Genomic DNA, 18,491 nt, shown 5'->3' with positions numbered 1-18,491 from the left:
GATTTATGTGATAGCAACATTTTGGGGGTTTTAATTAATTAATCTGTGAATTAGAAAAGACAAAAAAGAAAACTCACAGTTCAGCTGACTGTTTGCCCTAGCTATGAGTCATAGCAAGGTATTAATTATTTAAAGCAAAACTCTTTGCTGTTATAGCAAATATCTCTCAGATTTTCCCCACATCTTTATTTTTCACAAATTAATAAAAATAGACTGCTGATTATTTAAAACATGAGTGCGGAAGTGCTGCTGCTTTGGTGAGTCAGCTACACATAAAGAAGCTAATACAATTTTGGCTAGAAAATTAAGAGGTAAGATTAGAGACCAAAATAGTATCTTTAATCTCATTTTTCACTGCAAGAGTAGATGTATTTGAAGTCTTAGATATGATCTTTTTCTTTAATTGCACATTGCTCTAAAACACTTTAAAAGCTGAAAGGGGCATATGACTCTTATAAATATGCAGAATAGCAAGCAAATGATAGTTTAAAATCTCCAAGGTTTGAAAGTCTTTTTCATGGATTGGCAGAACAATACAAAGGATAAATATACTTTTTAAAAGTTAAAGATTACTTTGATTTGTCTTCCCTTTGAATGCCTATCTTGGAAAAGATTCAGCAATAATCTCTGATCTACAAATGTATTTCTGGAAGATGGGAACCAGCAGAAGCTTTTAGGGTCTATAGCATAGAAGTATATAACAGAGAACAAGAAATGTTAACAAAATATCAACAAACAAAACATGACAGTGAAAAACAAAACCAGTTTTGTTTTGTAAAATACCAATGGATGATATTAAAATTTAAGTATCAAGTTTTATTTTTCCATATTAGTATCTTTCCAAGTCCACATTCAGTGGACTAAGTTTTGACATTTAAATTTTATTCAACTATAATCTATAAAGAAAACACAGATAGAAGTTACAAGCTTTTAGATTCAAATCAGGTGTATCCATTTTTTTTAAACTAAAACTGGACAACCAACTTTAGAAAAAGTAGTCTGTACTCTGCATAACCCATCCAAAATGTTCTCCTTTTCCACTGCAAATCTCAACAATTCCTATTTGAGTAGGTAAACCTTCAGAACAAAATGTGAGGCAGATGAGTGGACTGCAAAATAGGTACAGAATAATATACAAAGAGGTACTTAGGTAATGATTAGATTTCCTGGGCCCGATTTAGAGCACCTTAACTCTATCCCTTGGATTTGCAGAATATCTTAACAGATTTCCAACTTTATTTTCCCAGAGTTCAAGCTTCTCAACTCAATATCCTTCTATAATAAACACATCTATAGCAGTGTCTCAGCTGTAAATATAATCTAGGCTTGAAAAATTGCATAACTGAATGGCATATAACTCAGAGTGGTCTGCCTCTAAAACTTTATTACTAGGGCAATTTAAAGGAAAAATTACTGATTAAATGTTTCAGGCTTTCATGGCCATTCAACATTTCTTTAATGACCTCTAATGTGCTTCAAAGTGAGCATCTTTAAATCCTGGTCTAGATCACTTTACATCAGCTGTAAGGAACATTTCCTGCCAAGGTGGTTTATGAGTTTGGTGACTGTTACAGTAACATACATCTTCACACTAGCCAGTAGTGATTTGAAAAAAAGATTTGAGATACACCATTAAAGCATGACCATGATGGACAGTTTTCAATGGCTATGCCAGACCAAAAATAGTGCTCCAAATTAATTTGAGTGTAAAAGCATGGGTTTTGACTAAGCCTGCTTTAGGCAATGGTTAACTGTTTGTACTCTATCTACACATTTACAGGGCTACTACCTTCTTTTCCCCTGAGGCAGCTATTGAGCCAGTGCAACCAACTTTCTTGACAGCAAAGGTGAATCTCAGAATCAGGAATTCTCTCTCTCTCCATAGCCTATGACGGCAGCGGATTATTTTCTACTGCAGCTCCAGCACCTGTGTGTAAAGCCTAGATTCTGAAAAAAGACCAAATAAAGTTGTTCTTGTTTTTTCTTAGCTCTCTATTTGCTGTATGCTCAACTGTAATTGATTAACAATATAATTTCATATCCCAAGAAAAACCAACAACTGAATTTTTAGTAGGCTTCGTCTTCAAAGAGAGATGTTTCTGAACATTAGTAATACCTCTTATTGCAATTCTTATACCTGGAGAATCATCTTCTTACATTCATACTGGATTTAAGGTAGATCTCAGTAAATTCTCTTAAGGACAAGAAATCAGACACCATTAAAATTATTCTTTCCAACTCTAGTGGCTGGCTCTGATGATGCAAGGAGTCTCTGTCATGTAAAAATGATGCAGAAAGGATGTTAAAAGACAAGTTTATTTGTGCTCTTTCTTCCTTTAAGTGGGAATAACCCTGTTAATTTTCAAGGGTGATACCAAGATTAAATTTATTTAGGTAGTTGACCAGGAGAATTTAATTAGAAGTCACATTACAATAAAGCAAAACAATAGTTAGCTTGGACTGGAGTTATGTTTGCAATTAATCTGCAATGACTCTGCTCTCTAATAAGCACTGCATCCTACAGCTGCTCAAAATATAATACCTTTGCAATTGAAATACATTTTTTTAAAAGCACAAAATCCTGTAAAGGTAGTTCAAAACCTCATTATGCATAGCATTTTAACAAATTCTTAAGAAAAAGGTAAAGCAAATTTTGTGTTCTAAAGAACTTTGTTCTAGATGCAGTTAGATTTAGGTCCAGTCTGCAGATTAGTAAAACTAGGCAAGATCAATTCTACTATTGAAGCTGGCACTTAACCTGGCAAGGGATGCAGAGTGTCACAGAAAGGGCTTCCACAGGTGTGGAAAAGGAAGGTGAAAGAAAACATACCACCTGATAAAAAATGCTGTTAAATTGGTAAAAGTAGAAGAATACTGGGGTACTCAATAATTATTTTTTGCCTCAGTTTTCAATGGCTGTCTCTCTTCCCATACCTGATGAATTAATGGACAGCAGGATGGGGACTGGAGGACCACGTCTTTCATACTGTAATTAAAGATCAGGCTCATGACTGTCTGAGGAACTTGGGCATACATGAGTCTATGAGACCTGATGAAATGCATTCCAGAGACCTCAGGGAATTGGGTGATATAGTTCCCGAGCCACTCTCTATGGTTTTAGAAAGACAATGGCAGTCAGGAGAACTCCCAAGTGACTGGATAAAGGAAAATATTGCACTCATCTTAGAAAGGGAAGAAAAGAGGATACTGTGAAATACCAACCTGTCAGCCTCGCCTCTGTGCCTGGGAAGAAGATGGAACAGAAGAAGTGCTAAGCTGCTAGAAGCTGTGCTAAGGCACATGGAAGACACAGCAGTGACAGCCAGCACTGAGGACAAGTCTTGTCTGACCAACCCAGTGGCCTTCTGTGTTTGAGGGAGTCATCAGTGGACAAGGGAAACATTACAGATGTCATCCATCTGGACCCTGTAAAGCCTTTGACATGGTCCCTTCTTTCGAACATTTTTTTTTAATTTCTCCCAAAACCTCTCTGATGCTTTACCATGCTCAGACAAAATCTGATCTCATGAACATTACCACCTGCTTTTATTTTGCCTTTCCTCCCGAAAAAAAGTAGCTATCAGTTACACAACACCCTTTGTATGCTGCATGGGAGAGCTCTGTGATTCATATATAATGAAGTATATTATTAGCCACTACAGACGGGAGAACACACATCTCTTTTTTTGTTAGCTCACTGTATGCAGTTGAGCATACAGTGAATAGAGAGCTAAGAAAACACAATATCCTTCTTTCCAAACTGGAGAGAGATGGATTCAGTGGGTGAGCTGCTCGGTGAATAAGAAAGTGGATGGTCCCATCCAGAGGGTGGTGGTCGGTGACTCAGGCTGGACATTGGTGATAAGCAGTGTCCCTTGGGGGTTCATACAGGGACCAGAGTTATTTAATGTCTTCACCAATGACATAGACAGAGGGATCGAGTGCACCCTCAGCAGGTTTGCAGATGACCCCAAGCCAAGTGGTGCTGTTGACACACCTGAAGGATGGGATGTCATCCAGTGGGACCTGGACAAGCTGGAGAAGTGGCTCATGAGAACCTCATGGGGTTTAACAATACCAAGTGCTGGTGCTGCACCTGGGTCAGGGCAAACCCCGGTGTTGACACAGGCTGGGGTTGGACAGACCCAGAGCAGCCCTGCCCAGAAGGGCTTGGGGCTGTGGCGGCTGAGAGGCTGCACATGGCCCAGCCATGGCACCGCCAGCCCAGAGAGCCACACGTGTCCTGGGCTGCATCCAGAGCAGGGTGGGCAGCAGGGCAGGGAGGGGATTCTGCCCCTCTGCTCTGCTCTGCTGAGACCCCACCTGCAGGGCTGCATCAGCTCTGGGGGCACAGCACAGCAAGGACAGGGACCTGCTGGAGGGGACCTCCTGGCATGAGGAGGCCACCAAGATGATCCGAGGAATGGAGCAGCACTCCTGTGAGGACAGGCTGAGAGTTGGGACTGTTCAGTCTGGAGAGGAGAAGGCTCTCAGGAGATCTTATTGCAGTACACAACAGGACTCACTAGGACTGATGGTGACAGACCCTTTAGCAGGGCCTGTAGTTACAGGACAAAGAAATCTCATATGGGTCCTGAAAAACACTCTGTTGATTATCTCTTCCGATATGCCTTCCACAGCTTTTGCTACGCAAGCGGGCAATTTAGCTTTAGTTTACAATGTGAGAGCAAAGAAATATTTCAGAATTGCAACACTAGCTATAATCTGAAATTATCAGCTTTAAACAATTGTCCTAGATTGCCCAGCAATGTGTATTCTATTTGCGATCTGTTAGAGGGGCAGTTATCTTCTGTTAATTAGGCAGTTTTCCTTATCTCTTCCACAACCCATCCTCCCTCCAGGGAGATACCTTCTGTTAATGGAACATTGACTGTCACAGCATGACTGATAAAATCACATCATCCCCTTGTGAGATGCTCTGCCTAGGGGGAGGAGCCAGGTATTCCTACCTGGATATAATCTGAGAATCTGGGACAGCAGAACAGCCTTTCCACTGGATTCCCAGAGGAACAGCTGCCTCTTCCACTGGATGTTCAGAGGAAGACCACACCCTTCTACAGGATCACTGCTCCAACAGAAACACACCTGACACTCCAGGAGGACTGCAGCCACAATTCCAATTGGACTGCTAACAATACCCTGACCCACAGGGGGTCAGGTTGTATTCTGACTCTGCCAGTGTTGTTTTGATTTACTGCATTGTTTATGTTATCTTTTTATTTTCTTCCCTAATAAAGAACTGTTATTCCTGCTCCCATATGTTTTGCCTGAGAGCCCCCCTTAATTTAAAATTTATTACCCCTGTAGGGAGGGGGTTTACATTTTCCATTTCACGGGAAGGCTCTTGACTTCCTTAGCAGACACCTGTCTTTCCAAACAGAGAAAACAATATATGCAACAACAATTATATAGTGACTTTAATCCAATAATAATTACTGATATCACAAGAGGAAAATGTCAGCATTAAAAAGAAAAATGGCATGACTTTAAAGGACCTGTAATTTTAGCAAGATTGCATAAGGTAGCAAACACTCCACAGGCTGACCCCTAGCAACAGAGATGTGGTTAAGTTCTTGAAGAGATACAGATTTTTTTGTTAAAAAAAAAGAAGAAGAATTTCATCAGACAATCCTCAGAAAAAAGAAGAACACTGAACTGGGCACAAAATTAATCAGCACACTCCAATATTAAAATATCAATTAACGAATATCAAGATGTCAGTAAATCCATTTTTGTGTTACGAATAGATGTAGCTGAGCTCGCTCAAACCTGTCCTTCCTGGGAGAGAGATGAGACTCTGGTAATTAGTTTTTAAATAAAGCTTTATTTTTATTCACTGCATGTCAATAAGAATTGAAGTTAAGCCTCACACAATTAAAGCAATATAACACTGCACAAGTTATTGAATTTGTGCAGGGATACTTAATAGACTGTATATTACAGTGTAGAAAGGACATAATGTATCATATAATTTCAAAGTACAGGCAAATTTTAAAGGGCATTATTTCTGCAGATAGAAAGTACAACTATTTTTTTAACTACAGAAGGTAAAATAATTCTCTCTGTGTGTATATGTGTTATAAAGTATATTTCTATGCATATATAAGTGTGAATATTTTTGAGCAAAATTTCTCCAAAATTAGATCCAGACACAGAATCCTGTTCTAGGAATTCTCAGTGGTTTCCCCTCAATAGTCCTGGTCTTCTCTTTACATATGAAATTCTGCAGTATGGAAACCTTCCCTCCTCTCTGTAAAAGAGTAGGATCTCAAGCATTGATCTCAAGTTTAAAGACAAGATTCATGGATATGATACCAAAGTTTATTTGGGGTGGAAAGGGTGTGTAGATCAGTTAGAAAGGATTTATGAACTAATTTCAGCTCCTCAGTTTAAGTTGTATTGTGCACTGGAATAACACAAAATTTCTGATTCATACTGAAATAGATTTCATAGATTAGAAGAAATTACAAGGCTGCTGCTGTATGCAGAATTAAAAAATAAAAGTAATAACTCAAGAAAAAGTATATAAAGATTTGACTAGAAAGTAAAATTGTGTGCAATAAAGATGCAGGGGTAATAAACACTTTGCCTTATTTTCAGTCTGCTATTCTCTACACAATGACAAAAAGTACAAGGGCAAGTGCTGAAGGGCTACAGAGTACTGAGGTAGGAATAGTTAAGTATCATCCTGTAGTTACATCTATCACAACAAAATTCCACAGACCAAGGAGAACTATTCAGAAGATGTGGTATATTTACTTTTCAAGCCTAAACTAAATCAGTTTCCTGAATTGTAAGTGAAAATTTGAAATGATAGATTTTTGAAGCGCTCAACTTGACCTGACGAGAACATAAAGATGTTGAAAAGTTTTAGAGATGTGTTGTCGAGCCACTGGATATGCTCAGGGTGTGATATCCTTTTACACATGAGACAGTATGTATGCTTATCCATAGAGACCTCCGTGCTAGCATTAATATCCCTCTATCTCCTGGTACACAGGCTGGGGCCAAATCTCCACCTTGTGTTCCTCTCCCCTGGAGACTCCACAAGAGAGTTTCTGCTTTCCTTGTGGCAGGAAGAGCGGGAGAGCTGGGATTGTTTTATAGGTGGTCTGTCCTACAGAGTCTCCAGATCAAGCTGCAGGGAGAACAGTAGTTTTCCTTCTAAACATCTCAGTCACAAGAACTTAATATTCTCTTAGGACTCTCAGTATTGTGCCCACAACCCTCTTGAGGCCAGTCTAAAGCAACATTTCTGTACAATGGCAGAGGTGGGGACAGCACTGACCAACATGAGCTGTAGGAAGGAGTAACAACGTCACAGGAGTCGATCCCACACTGATCAAGAAGTTCACACAGACAGAAACAGACTTTTGGTCCTACACCAAATTCTACACCAAACTGGATGTGAGGCTTATGTGTTCGACAATTTGTACTTCCTGTAGCTATTGAGCAAGTATAAGAACACACCCTCTCCAGGCAAAGCTTTTGCCTTTATCTATATACACACTGCTTTAAAAAAAGTGTGTTTTTCCTGAAGTTCTTGCAGTTATTTTAGAAATTTTAAATATGGATATGTTGCTTTGTTTGCTTGTTCTAGCTTATGAGAGAATGAGAATATCAGAAAGCTACCGCCTCATTATACTTTTGACTGAAAATGTAGAAAACAAAAAAAGTCATCACTCAAAAAGCATATCTAAAAAGCATGTTGACTACAGTCAGTAATATGTATAAATTATTTTTTTTCTAATTTAATATGCCTAACACTTTTGTCTGCTATGTTCATAAATGTACCTTTTTCTGCCTATATAATATTTAAGATATTTTTCCTGAAGTTCTTGCAGTAATTTTAACAATTTTCAGTGCATTTTAATAGATGTCCAACATAAACACATATGTGAGCAGACAAATATTCATAAATATATTTGTAAATAAACTACTAGTAATCTAAAAAATATTCAGATTATAATTTTAAACATAATTAAATTGTGAAATATTAAGATGTTAATAAATATTTACTGAAGTAAATAGATAATAATTCTGAATAACCTTATGCTTACCAAAAATTACTGCAGTTATTATAAAGAGTAAAATGATTCTGTATGAAATTATGGTTACCAGAAATTACTGTGGTTATTGTAAAGGCAGTATTTAACTTGAAATCAATACATCCTTATAGCTATCAATCAAGTTTTGTAAGCAAACACTTAAATGACAAAATGCAAAGCAAGATTGAAATTGATGTTGCTGATGTAAATCAGTCGAAGACTGACAAAATCCTTTTGGCAGTGTTACACAGCAATCACTTGTGTAACTCCCTCTGAGTCTTTTTGCAAGATGAAGCATTTGGTGCTGATTTTCAGTGCTCAGTCATCTCTCCAGAAGGCACTTAGGAGCAGCAATTGGCTTTGCAGTTATTTCCATCACTGTCTTTCAAAGTGATCTTAATGGACCATGTGTTCTCAGTAAAGGGCTTATTTCTCTTCTGAATTCCTCTGCATACTGAGGAAGGATTATCCTGTCACATCACTAGGAATTATAACAGAGTCTCATGAGCAATCAAAACCCAGGTGTCTCCAACTTTTTTTCCCCACCCAAGAGACAAGGCCATACCTGCCAGATTACACTAAAGGGACTTGCAGTGGAGCAGCATTGCTCTTGGAGTCCCTTAGTCCCTGGTACAGAACAGTACCACAGTTACAGCTCTACTACCTGCCAAATGTCACTCTGAAGGACATATTTGGGCAGTTCAGTGTCAGCTGTTCACACTTGAATATGAGAAGTAGCATGTTCCTCACCAAATACAATTTTATTTTTCTTCTTTGCAAAAAAATGTAGTGATTTTTAACATACTTTTTTGCAGCCTTTCTTGCTTGTCTTGGCCTTAGATATGGCTTGACATCTTCCCTTTTCTCCAAAACTTCCCAACAAGAAACAAGAACCTATCCTAACCAAAACAAGCCCTTTAGGAATTCAGCCACAGAGATTGTGTCTGCTAAATGCCATAGCATTTCTGGTGGCTATAAAACTTCTCAGTAAGAAACAGTGTACGTGTATAGAGGAAGCCTTAATTAGTTTTGTTTTCTAACAACTCCAACTTATCAGCAACTTAACTCTTTCCCAGAGTTTAGAGAGCAAATGTGTATGTATATGAATAATCACCATTTATGCGATCATCACCATTTCAGTTGATCATTTCCTGGTATATGATAATTTTGAATTTTGAATATGTTAATGACAGCTGTAGCTTGCATAGCATGCCCGAATCAAGAAAATCTGTTTATATATATTTACATATATATATATATATATATATATGTGTGTGTGTGTGCTTTGCATAATTTACACTCCCCAGGAGTGGGAATACTGCTGTAATGCAGAAATATATCACAGGGGAGTTATTTGCATATTTGATTTTGCTGCTGCTTTTTTTTTTTAAGACAGAGGCTTTTCTTAAGCAATCTGCCTAAAATGCTACATTACTGTTAATGTGAAAAAAATTTGATTTCAAAACTCCCATGAAATCTGTATCACTAGATACGTTCACATTAGAGTCAGTGTCTTGATCTAAGTCTTTTAGAAACCCTGAGGACCAGATCCTTGAAGATTGCTCCACTCAGCTCAGTGACATGTGAACCCTGCCCTGCTAATGCCAAAGAGCAGTTTCCATTCCAGGGAGGCTCCAGTGTCTGCCATGCATTGGGAAGAGGGGAGCAGGAGCTGCGGCAAACCTGTGGGTGTGGAGTTGAATAAGCAAAGCCCAAAGGAAATCTTGAGAAAAGCACTTGGGCATGGGCAGGGTGCGCTGGATTTCAAGGGAGGAAGACACCACTGCAGGTGTTCCAGAGCATGCACGTGGCCTGGGTTTGGATGCCTGCCTGCTGGGCACCCTGGCAGAACGCATCCTCTGGAGCAATCAGAACCTGGAGCCATGCAGGAATAACTAAATCACCCTCCTGACAGTGGCTTTGCAGCCCTTGATAGTGTCTGAGCAACTGGAAAACCCTTGGCTCTTTCAGAAAAAATAAAAGACAACTCCTTTTGGGCTTGACTAAACCTTTGCTTCATTGATTTTAAATTAAAGATTTTGTTACCTGTTTCAGGCTTTATAATCAGAAGGGTTCATTTTTTCATCTCTTTTCTACTTTTGAAAACAATTGCAGTATCCCACCATTTCTACATAAAATACATAAATGTACATAAAATCTTTGGAACCAATTGTCTAGCTGAAGATGTAACAGGTTGGGAAAAAATTCTTCAGCAATGACAGGGGTATTAACAGCAAGAGCCTACAAAAAAGTTTTAAAAAATAAAAATCATGACATTATGCTCCTTTGTGAGGATTTGTGCACATAGCAAAATGCAGGTAAGGCTGGAGTGGCACTTGGCTTTAGTTAGCACAGGCACTGTTGGCAGTGAAGATACCCACACTTTTGCTTCTAATGGCAGGCATTCCTACCTTCGGTATGCTTGCTCTCCTATCACATGTGTTTCATGGCTTTATTAGCTGTTATTCACCCTGAAATGCTGTTTCTTCAGAGGTGTTCTACCCAAGCTAAGCACAAGCTGGTTATCATGATACAAATAGTTTCATGTGCCATTGACCCATCTATCCTGCCTCACTACTGGAATCACTTACCTGACTTACTTCTCCTGTCTCCCAAGGGTATTTTGACAATTAATTACTTCAAATTTGAAAACATTTTCAAATGTTTTTATCATCTGTGATGGAATTGCATATATATCAGAGAATGGTGCAGTGCGTGCACACCCATCGGTACCCTGATCTCTGTGAATTACTCAATAACATGCTTGCCCTACAGCTATGAAAACTGTAATTTTCTGAAGCAGAAGGATTGCTGTTGTAAAGTTGAAATAGGAAATTGAAAAACGTTCACTTAAGTTGTCACAGCACTTAGACAGCCATTGACCAGTCTGTTCACTATGTGTATTTTAACAGCAGTGTTCTTCAGCAAACAAACTCACCAAGGCAGAGACCTGCACTCTCCTCCCTTTGAGTAGCAGGAAACCATGCACTGTCATGTTGCAGCATCAGTAAGCTCACTTCGTACCCCCTTACCAAAGTATAAGATCCAGCTCCAATAGCACTTACCTCTTTGGAGTACTATGTTGCATTTCATTGAGTCTTCTGATTCCTAAATCCTTCAAATGCCCTGATGGGCAAGGTGTGGGACACAGAGGTCTTCTGCCAGCAGAGAAAGTTGTCTGGAAGAACAAAGCAGCATTTCTGAGCACCATCTTCCAGAAGATCCAAAGCTAATGATATTTACACTTAGAGAACTACTAAAGCTCCTCTCTATTGCTTGCAAATAACATCCATAGTAAAGGATAATAAGGAAATACTGAAGAGGAGTACAGAAAAATTAAATATTTTAGCTGCTTAAAATATATTGCTATGATTAGTCATTATTTAATATAGTTTTATTTCATGCTATCAGTCTGCAGCCTTTGTCAGGAACAGCTGTTCATTGTACTGATCAAAGTTTGTACCCCCAAAGCAGGGCTAAAGGAGTTGCCATTTGAATGAGGTTTTGAGTGCTGATGGGGAAAAGGAGGCTACAGTGGAAAATGGTGGAACTATCAATGTTGGAAAAGTTACCACAGTCCATTTGGTATCTGATATTTGAAAAAAGGAATTATATGGAATATGCAGCCATATGCAAACATGTTCTGTGTTGCAAACTGCACATCCCAGCAGAGTTTTCCTGGAACACTTCTGCAGCCTGCCTTTTACCCAAAGCCACTGAAGTCAGAATTTGAGAAAGGCATTTCAGTTGCTATTTTTCTTTCTTATTTGTTTAGGGTTTTTTTCATCTGTTTTGAGGAAATACCGGCATGCTTTTATATTGGACAATAATATGTATTTCTTCATAGAAAATAACAACATTTTTGGTATCTTCAACGTGTTGTTTGGCTTCAAAGCCCAGCTTCAAGATTCCCAGTTGTTTCAGCTTCAGTAACAACCCTTCTCATTTCCCTTAGCATGCTACTGTTTTCCCTTGTCAGGGAAATGCTTTGAAAGTAAGCAAAAATAAACAATTATTTTTTCTTCCCCCACTGAGTCATCTGAATGTACAGTGCCAAATCACAGCCTACTGAATAGTAGTCCTTCAGCATTTGCTGTCACTGGAGGCAAAAGTTATATTGCTGACTTCTTCTGGTAACAATAATGTTTGATGCTTCACATAAAGGCACAAAAATGGACAGGTCCCCAGCCAAAACCACTGGCTGTTTTTCCCAGAACTAATGGCACATACAAATAACTACAGAGAGCTGGTGTTTCCAACTTTGTCCAGCATCCCTTAAGAGTTTGTGATTTTGTAGAAGGTAAAATTACAAGTGCTATGACAGTATCATTCACTTAGGCTTTCTCCAACCACAAAGACTAATTTATGGAATATAGGTGGGCTACTACAACAGTGCAAGGAATATTTCTGCCATCTGAATGCCTATCAAAGACATATCTTCTTGATTATGGGGACACAGAAACACAGTTCTTATGATTCTGGTAACTAGAAAAAGAAGTGGAATTTCAGTGTTCTGTATTTTTGACAATACAGAACTAAAACAATAACTCCAAAGTGCTAATGTGTTTTCTTAGTGCCATGAATGTTATGATAATTATGGTAACCCAAAAAATCACTTTACCCAGCCCATAATTTTCTGTACAGTTTTGCATTTTATAGAGATTGGTATATAATAGAGATTGATATTAACTGTAGGGAAATCTCGTGGCTTTCATTGCCCCACTTCAATGACCTCAGAACAGAAAGGGAGAATAGCATTGTGACAAGGAATTTAAACATGCTGGGAACCTGGTTCACAAATCTGAGGCATATTTTGCTCAGTTTGTCAAATTATTTCAGCTCTAGCTCCTTGCCTCTTTTCATAATGTTCTATAAAATTCTAATCAATTTAAAAATATGTAAATTATTCCTCAACAATGAGGTAAGAATAACTTCAGGAGGGTAAAAGTCATTATTATGTACTTCAAGCTTAGATATGTGGCCTACGGGAATCCTCTGCATCAAGAGTCACCATTTCAAGTACTGTACAAAAGCAGCTGCCTTGTCTCCAGAGTAACTTCCTGAAATCCCACAAGAAGAGGCACAATTGAGAAGGAGGCTCACAGGAAGGAATCAAGGAGGAAAATAGGTGACCTTTGGTACAAGCCAGGTCAGACTCAGGTCCAAGGAGGAGCTTGGCTGATAAGCAAGTGAAGAGAGGGGTGATTGCCCGCAGGCTGGTGGAGGGGGTGGCAGAGCTCATCAGACCCAGTGGGAAAAGGGCACCAGAGAGGACATGAGTGCTGCAGAGCACAGCCCAAAACTTAACCCAGCTAAAGATTTAGGCTTTATCCTCATCTGTGGCAGAGTGGCTGCTGTAATGAAGTGCTAGGCATTTCAGACAATTTCCAGTGTAATTCTACATGACAGAATCCAAGGAGAGTTTACATGACTTTTAAAAACAAAGTAGCCAGTGAAAAGTATTCCCTCATTAAGAGAACAGTAATAAACCTGAATCCCTGCAGAACACCTTGTTTAGATAAACGTAACAGTAATCAAACATCTTAAACCACCCACCTCAGCGTGCACAGCCTTTAATTTAACCCGTTGAGACTTGCTGGTTTTGTGCTTGTGCCCTTGCCAAGAGACTGGAACCTGACTGCTGCAAGAAAAGCAATTAGTAAGACGACATAAAACCGAGCCTTTCATTTCCTGGAGAGTAATGTAGACTAAGGTAGAGTGGGAAAAAAATCACAAGTGAATAATTCTGTTGTCACTCACAGAAGAAGTAAAAAAACAAAACAATAAAAAAATTATATTTAGAGGAAAATCAGAAGAAAATCCAACACTTCCTCCCACACTCAAATGTTGTAAGCCACCAGCAATAAAAATAATACCTAAAACATTTCATTGCATCTTTCAGATTCCACTCCTATCTCCTCTTTATCAACAACTGGTTTGACACTGAAACTCAGAATTTTCCATGAAACTGTCTACAGACAGACAGTTCTTTTTTCCTCAACTCTGCAAGACTCCATGTTTGCTCATTTACACTGAGAGAATCTTACAATCTTTTTCCCATTCTTTCTGCAGTGAGGTATTGTTTTTATTTTGGAAAAAGAACCTGTCAGAATCAGAACAAAATAGAGAGATATTAGGTGACAAAATCATAAGGAATACAGAGTAAGGGAAAGCTGAAGTATTTTAAAGTATGTTAAAATGTCAGCAGGCCATTGATAGCCACTCAGAAACAAACAAACAAACAAGCAAACAAACAACAACAATAAAAAGCAAAACACAAAATCAAAACAACAACTTACTTTGTTGCTTAAAAGATGTTTTAAATTGTAATATAATGGAACATAACTTATTTTCACCTTATCTAGAGCAAACAAGTTTATGGTCCCCAGGGCAGATCTGTTGTAAATAAACCAGCTTCAACAGTTACTCACCAAAAACTTCAGAGATCATCATTTCTCAAGCAAAACCAACTAGGTATTATCAATTAAGCAATGAAGCTCAGAAAAGTAAGAAGATCACTGGATCAGAAAAGAAATGGGGTTATTTTTGAAAAGCTGTTTTCTCAAGGATGCATCACAGGAATATTTTTTTTAGACTGAGAGGGAAGTAATGCCAGAAGACCAAACCGTTCAGCAGTGTAGGACAGCAGGTGAGTTGGCTCTTTCTGCATAGAAGGAAGCCTCCATTTACAGCCTGATGATGTGCCATAAAATGGCGTTCTTGTTTTTTCAGCCAACATTTCTCCCAAGATAAGTAGCCAGAGATATCATGTTAACTTTTCTGAGGCTACTGTTACTTTGAGATCAAGATCAGAGTGCTGCTTGAAAATATTTCTGAAGATTAAAGTGAAATTTAAAAATTCTGAGTGTGGTCAGAGAGTCCTAAACAATTGGAATTATTTTACTGAAAGAGAGCTTGGAAATATCGTACCCCGTAAGAACAGGACAAAAGGTGATTCCTTTCCTTCTATTTTAAAAATAGTATCAAAGTGATCTCAGAGAAAACAATTACAGAGAAATAGATGTTTACTTTAGAAATGTTCCACTTGTTTAATCTAAAAATTAATGATTATTTGGGTGCTTCTAGATATATTTGAGCTAAAGATCACAGCAAAGAGCACAGTGCTAAGTACTTTAAATAGAGAGAAGGGAAGCATGTTTCCTTTTGCTGGTGCTCATGTGGGGTTTTTTTTCATGTCCCTTTTCAATAGTTTTTCACCAAACAAGCTTGGCAGACCTCTGGTTTCTAACTTGTCTCAGATAAGTCACATTTTGAACAGGAGGTCAGAAAAGTAATAAAAATGCAGAGCCAGAAGGGACTTTAGGTCCTATTCCGTCCATCCTTCTGTAAGAGTAAATTGCAACCAAGCTACCTCAGAGAAATGTTTCTTTTCTGTGATGTCCCTTCATGGCTTGTTCTATTGCACTGTTTCTTGATTGAAGGAATCTTTTTCTTAACAATTCTTCTATTTCCCAGATAGGCCTGGTCTTGTACTATCCTGCCGGAATTAGTAATTCTTTTCTTCCGTAATAAACTTTGATAAATCTGAAAACAAAACAAGATCTTGTGGGTATGTTTGTTCAGCTTTTCTCCAGAGACAGATTTTCTTACCACATATTTTTTCTCAGATTGTTTCTATTTGCCCATATTTTTCTATGAGTGTACTCTTCAAATCTCAGGAAACTTTTTGAAATAAGTGGTCTCTATTTCCAAGATGATGTTATGTGAGGTGCTCCATAGATAATTTCCTGCTGAACTCCTGTCAATAACTCCAGCTATTCCCACTTCTGTACCTGCAAAGTTAATTTTTTATCTTTTACTTCCACACTTTGCAGTTGTCCTCTCTGAATTTCATCTTCCTCATATCATCTCTCAAGTCTGTGAATTTTATATGTCACATAGCCCAGTTCCCTGTTCTTCTTCAGAGTCTCCTTTCGTTGTCTCCTTACAAGTCACTCCCTAGACATAAGCCAGTTGCTCATCATACTTTTGCACCTTTTGCACCTATTTTCCTTTTGCACCTATTTTCAAGTCCCTCTTTGCTACAATGTCATATGAGACAGTATGCAGAGCCTCTCTGGTGCACATTTCTGCCCTGGGTTAGGAACTGGCTGGATGGCCGGGCCCAGAGGGTGCTGGTGAACGGTGCTGCATCCAGCTGGTGGCTGCTCACCAGGGGTGTCCCTCAGGGGTCTGTGCTGGGGCCAGTGCTGTTCAATGTCTTTATTGATGACATGGATGAGGGGATTGAGGCTTTCAGTAGTGAATTTGCAGATGACACTGAGCTGGGATCGTGTGTCGATCTGTTGGAAGGTAGGAGGGCTCTGCAGAGAGACCTGGAGTGACTGAATGGATGGGCACAGTCCAACAGGATGAGGTTTAACAAATCCAGTTGTCAAGTCCTGCATTTTGGCCACAGTAACCGCCAGTAATGTTACAGGCTGTGGATGGTGTGGCTGGACAGTGCCCGGGCAGAAAGGGACCTGGGGGTGCTGGTGACAGCGGCTGAACACGAGCCAGCAGTGTGCCCTGGTGGCCTTACAGGCCAGTGGCATCCTGGCCTGTGCCAGGCACAGTGTGGCCAGCAGGAGCAGGGAGGTCACCCTTCCCTGTACTCGGCACTGGTGAGGCAGCACCTTGAGTGCTGTGTCCAGCTCTGGGCCCTCAGTTTGGGAAGGACCTTGAGACACTTGAGTGCGTCCAGAGAAGAGTGACAAGGCTGGCGAGGGGCTTGGAACACAAACCCTGTGAGGAACGACTGAGGGAGCTGGGGGTGTTTAGCCTGGAGAAAAGGAGACTCAGGGGTGACCTTAACACTCTCCACAAGTTCCTGAAAGGTGGTTGCAGTCAGGTGCGGGTTGGTCTCTTTCTCCAGGCAGCAGCTGACAGAACCAGAGGTCACAGTCTCAAGCTGCAATAAGCGAAACATAAGTTGGATATTAGGAAAAAGTTTTTTTTATGGAAAGGGTGATAAAGTACTGGAATGGTCTGCCCTGGGAGGTGGTAGAGTAACCATCCCTGGATGTGTTGAAGAAAAGACTGGATGTGGCACTCGGTGCCATGCTTTAGTTGAGGTGTCAGGGCATGGGTTGGACTTAATGATCTTGAAGGTCTCTTTCAACCTGGTAATTCTGTGATTCTCTGATTCTGTGACTGTCATCTTTCTGTTAATGATAATCTTTAACTCTTCTTCATTCCTTGAACTTTACATATCCTCAAGGACTTTTCTATTCATTTTTTGTCCAATTTTTCAAAATAAAAAATTAGTATCCCAAGGCCTTCCTTGCATGGAGAAAAATGGACTAACACCCAATAGATACATAGCAAAAAATTGCATTATATTACTCTGTGATGTGACTGTTTGAAGGTCCTATTCACAAACTATGAGTCAGATTTGAGCTTATGAATTCTATGCCTAAACCAGCAATACAATAACATACACAGTATGTCTGCTGGAAAGAAGCTACAGAACAAACAAAAATCAGTTTCCAGAAAAGATCCTAATATCTGTGAATCACCACAGCCAATGAGGCTTTCAGGGGAAACATAAAGAATTTGATGGAAAGAAATTTCCTTCAAACAGAGTAAAAATCATTAGAAATTAGTGGTTTCATTAGAAAAAGGGGATTCAGAAAAATGGAGGACAATTACTACTGAACAGGAAAGCAATGTTAAGGAAAAGAATCCAAAAACAAACCAAAGAAGAATCAGAAGAGGATAGCATCCAAAGTATTTGTAGAGAAGAGTGTCTGCAGTTGCTGAACTCCAGTGACACTGTTAGGGCTCTGCAAAGTCCAAGCTGCAAATTTAACATATATTTTAAAAAATATTAATGGCAATGAAATGTTCTGAACAAGGCTAACGTAACACTTTTGCGGGAGTTTGTGTCATATTCAGCATTAACCCTTTTATCTCTTTTGAAAGAAATACCAGCCCCATTTCTTCCCATTTTCTACAACAATGTGATGACATCTATTTAGCAGCTCACTCTATTCAGGCTCTCAGTTAAGGAGCACATCAAATCAAACCTTATCTGCTGGCCTACACTTCTGTTGTGTTTGACCCACAGACAGCTGTAATTTTGGACAGAGAGTCAGACATTGTCCTCCTTACTGAATGCATAGGGAACACCTAAACTGTGGGATAGCTGAATTACAGTAAACAGAAACATCAATTACCTATTTTAAAAAATGGTTCAGACAAATTCAGTGGTACTAGTTATATGGTAACTGATTAAAATTAAAAGTGAAATTTTACATTTTCACTCTAAGAGATGGTGATGGTGACACCATGTCACATTCAGTCTGCAGCTGCCCCACAAAACCAGAAGTCTCTCTGATATCTTGAAGCTTATCAAAGGAGCACTTTTAGAGCAAGAAACAACTCAGCACTATGACAGAGTATTTGTACTAAAGTTGTGCC

At 39.1% G+C, this 18,491-nt stretch overlaps 1 long non-coding RNA gene across 1 annotated transcript; it reads right to left on the bottom strand.

Annotated features, from left to right (window-relative positions):
• Positions 1-11,134: 11,134 nt before the first annotated feature.
• Positions 11,135-15,608, bottom strand: LOC134432201 (uncharacterized). The gene is made up of 4 exons (XR_010031255.1): positions 15,442-15,608; positions 13,946-14,172; positions 13,626-13,710; positions 11,135-11,247 (listed from the first exon to the last, which is right to left on the bottom strand). It is a non-coding gene; the product is annotated as an uncharacterized LOC134432201 (long non-coding RNA).
• Positions 15,609-18,491: the final 2,883 nt, after the last annotated feature.

The sequence above is a fragment of the Melospiza melodia genome, chromosome Z (assembly GCF_035770615.1).
Source record: "Melospiza melodia melodia isolate bMelMel2 chromosome Z, bMelMel2.pri, whole genome shotgun sequence".
Lineage (NCBI taxonomy): Eukaryota > Metazoa > Chordata > Aves > Passeriformes > Passerellidae > Melospiza > Melospiza melodia.
Note: the sequence above shows the minus strand (reverse complement) of the source record. Positions and strands in the feature narration are given on the sequence as shown.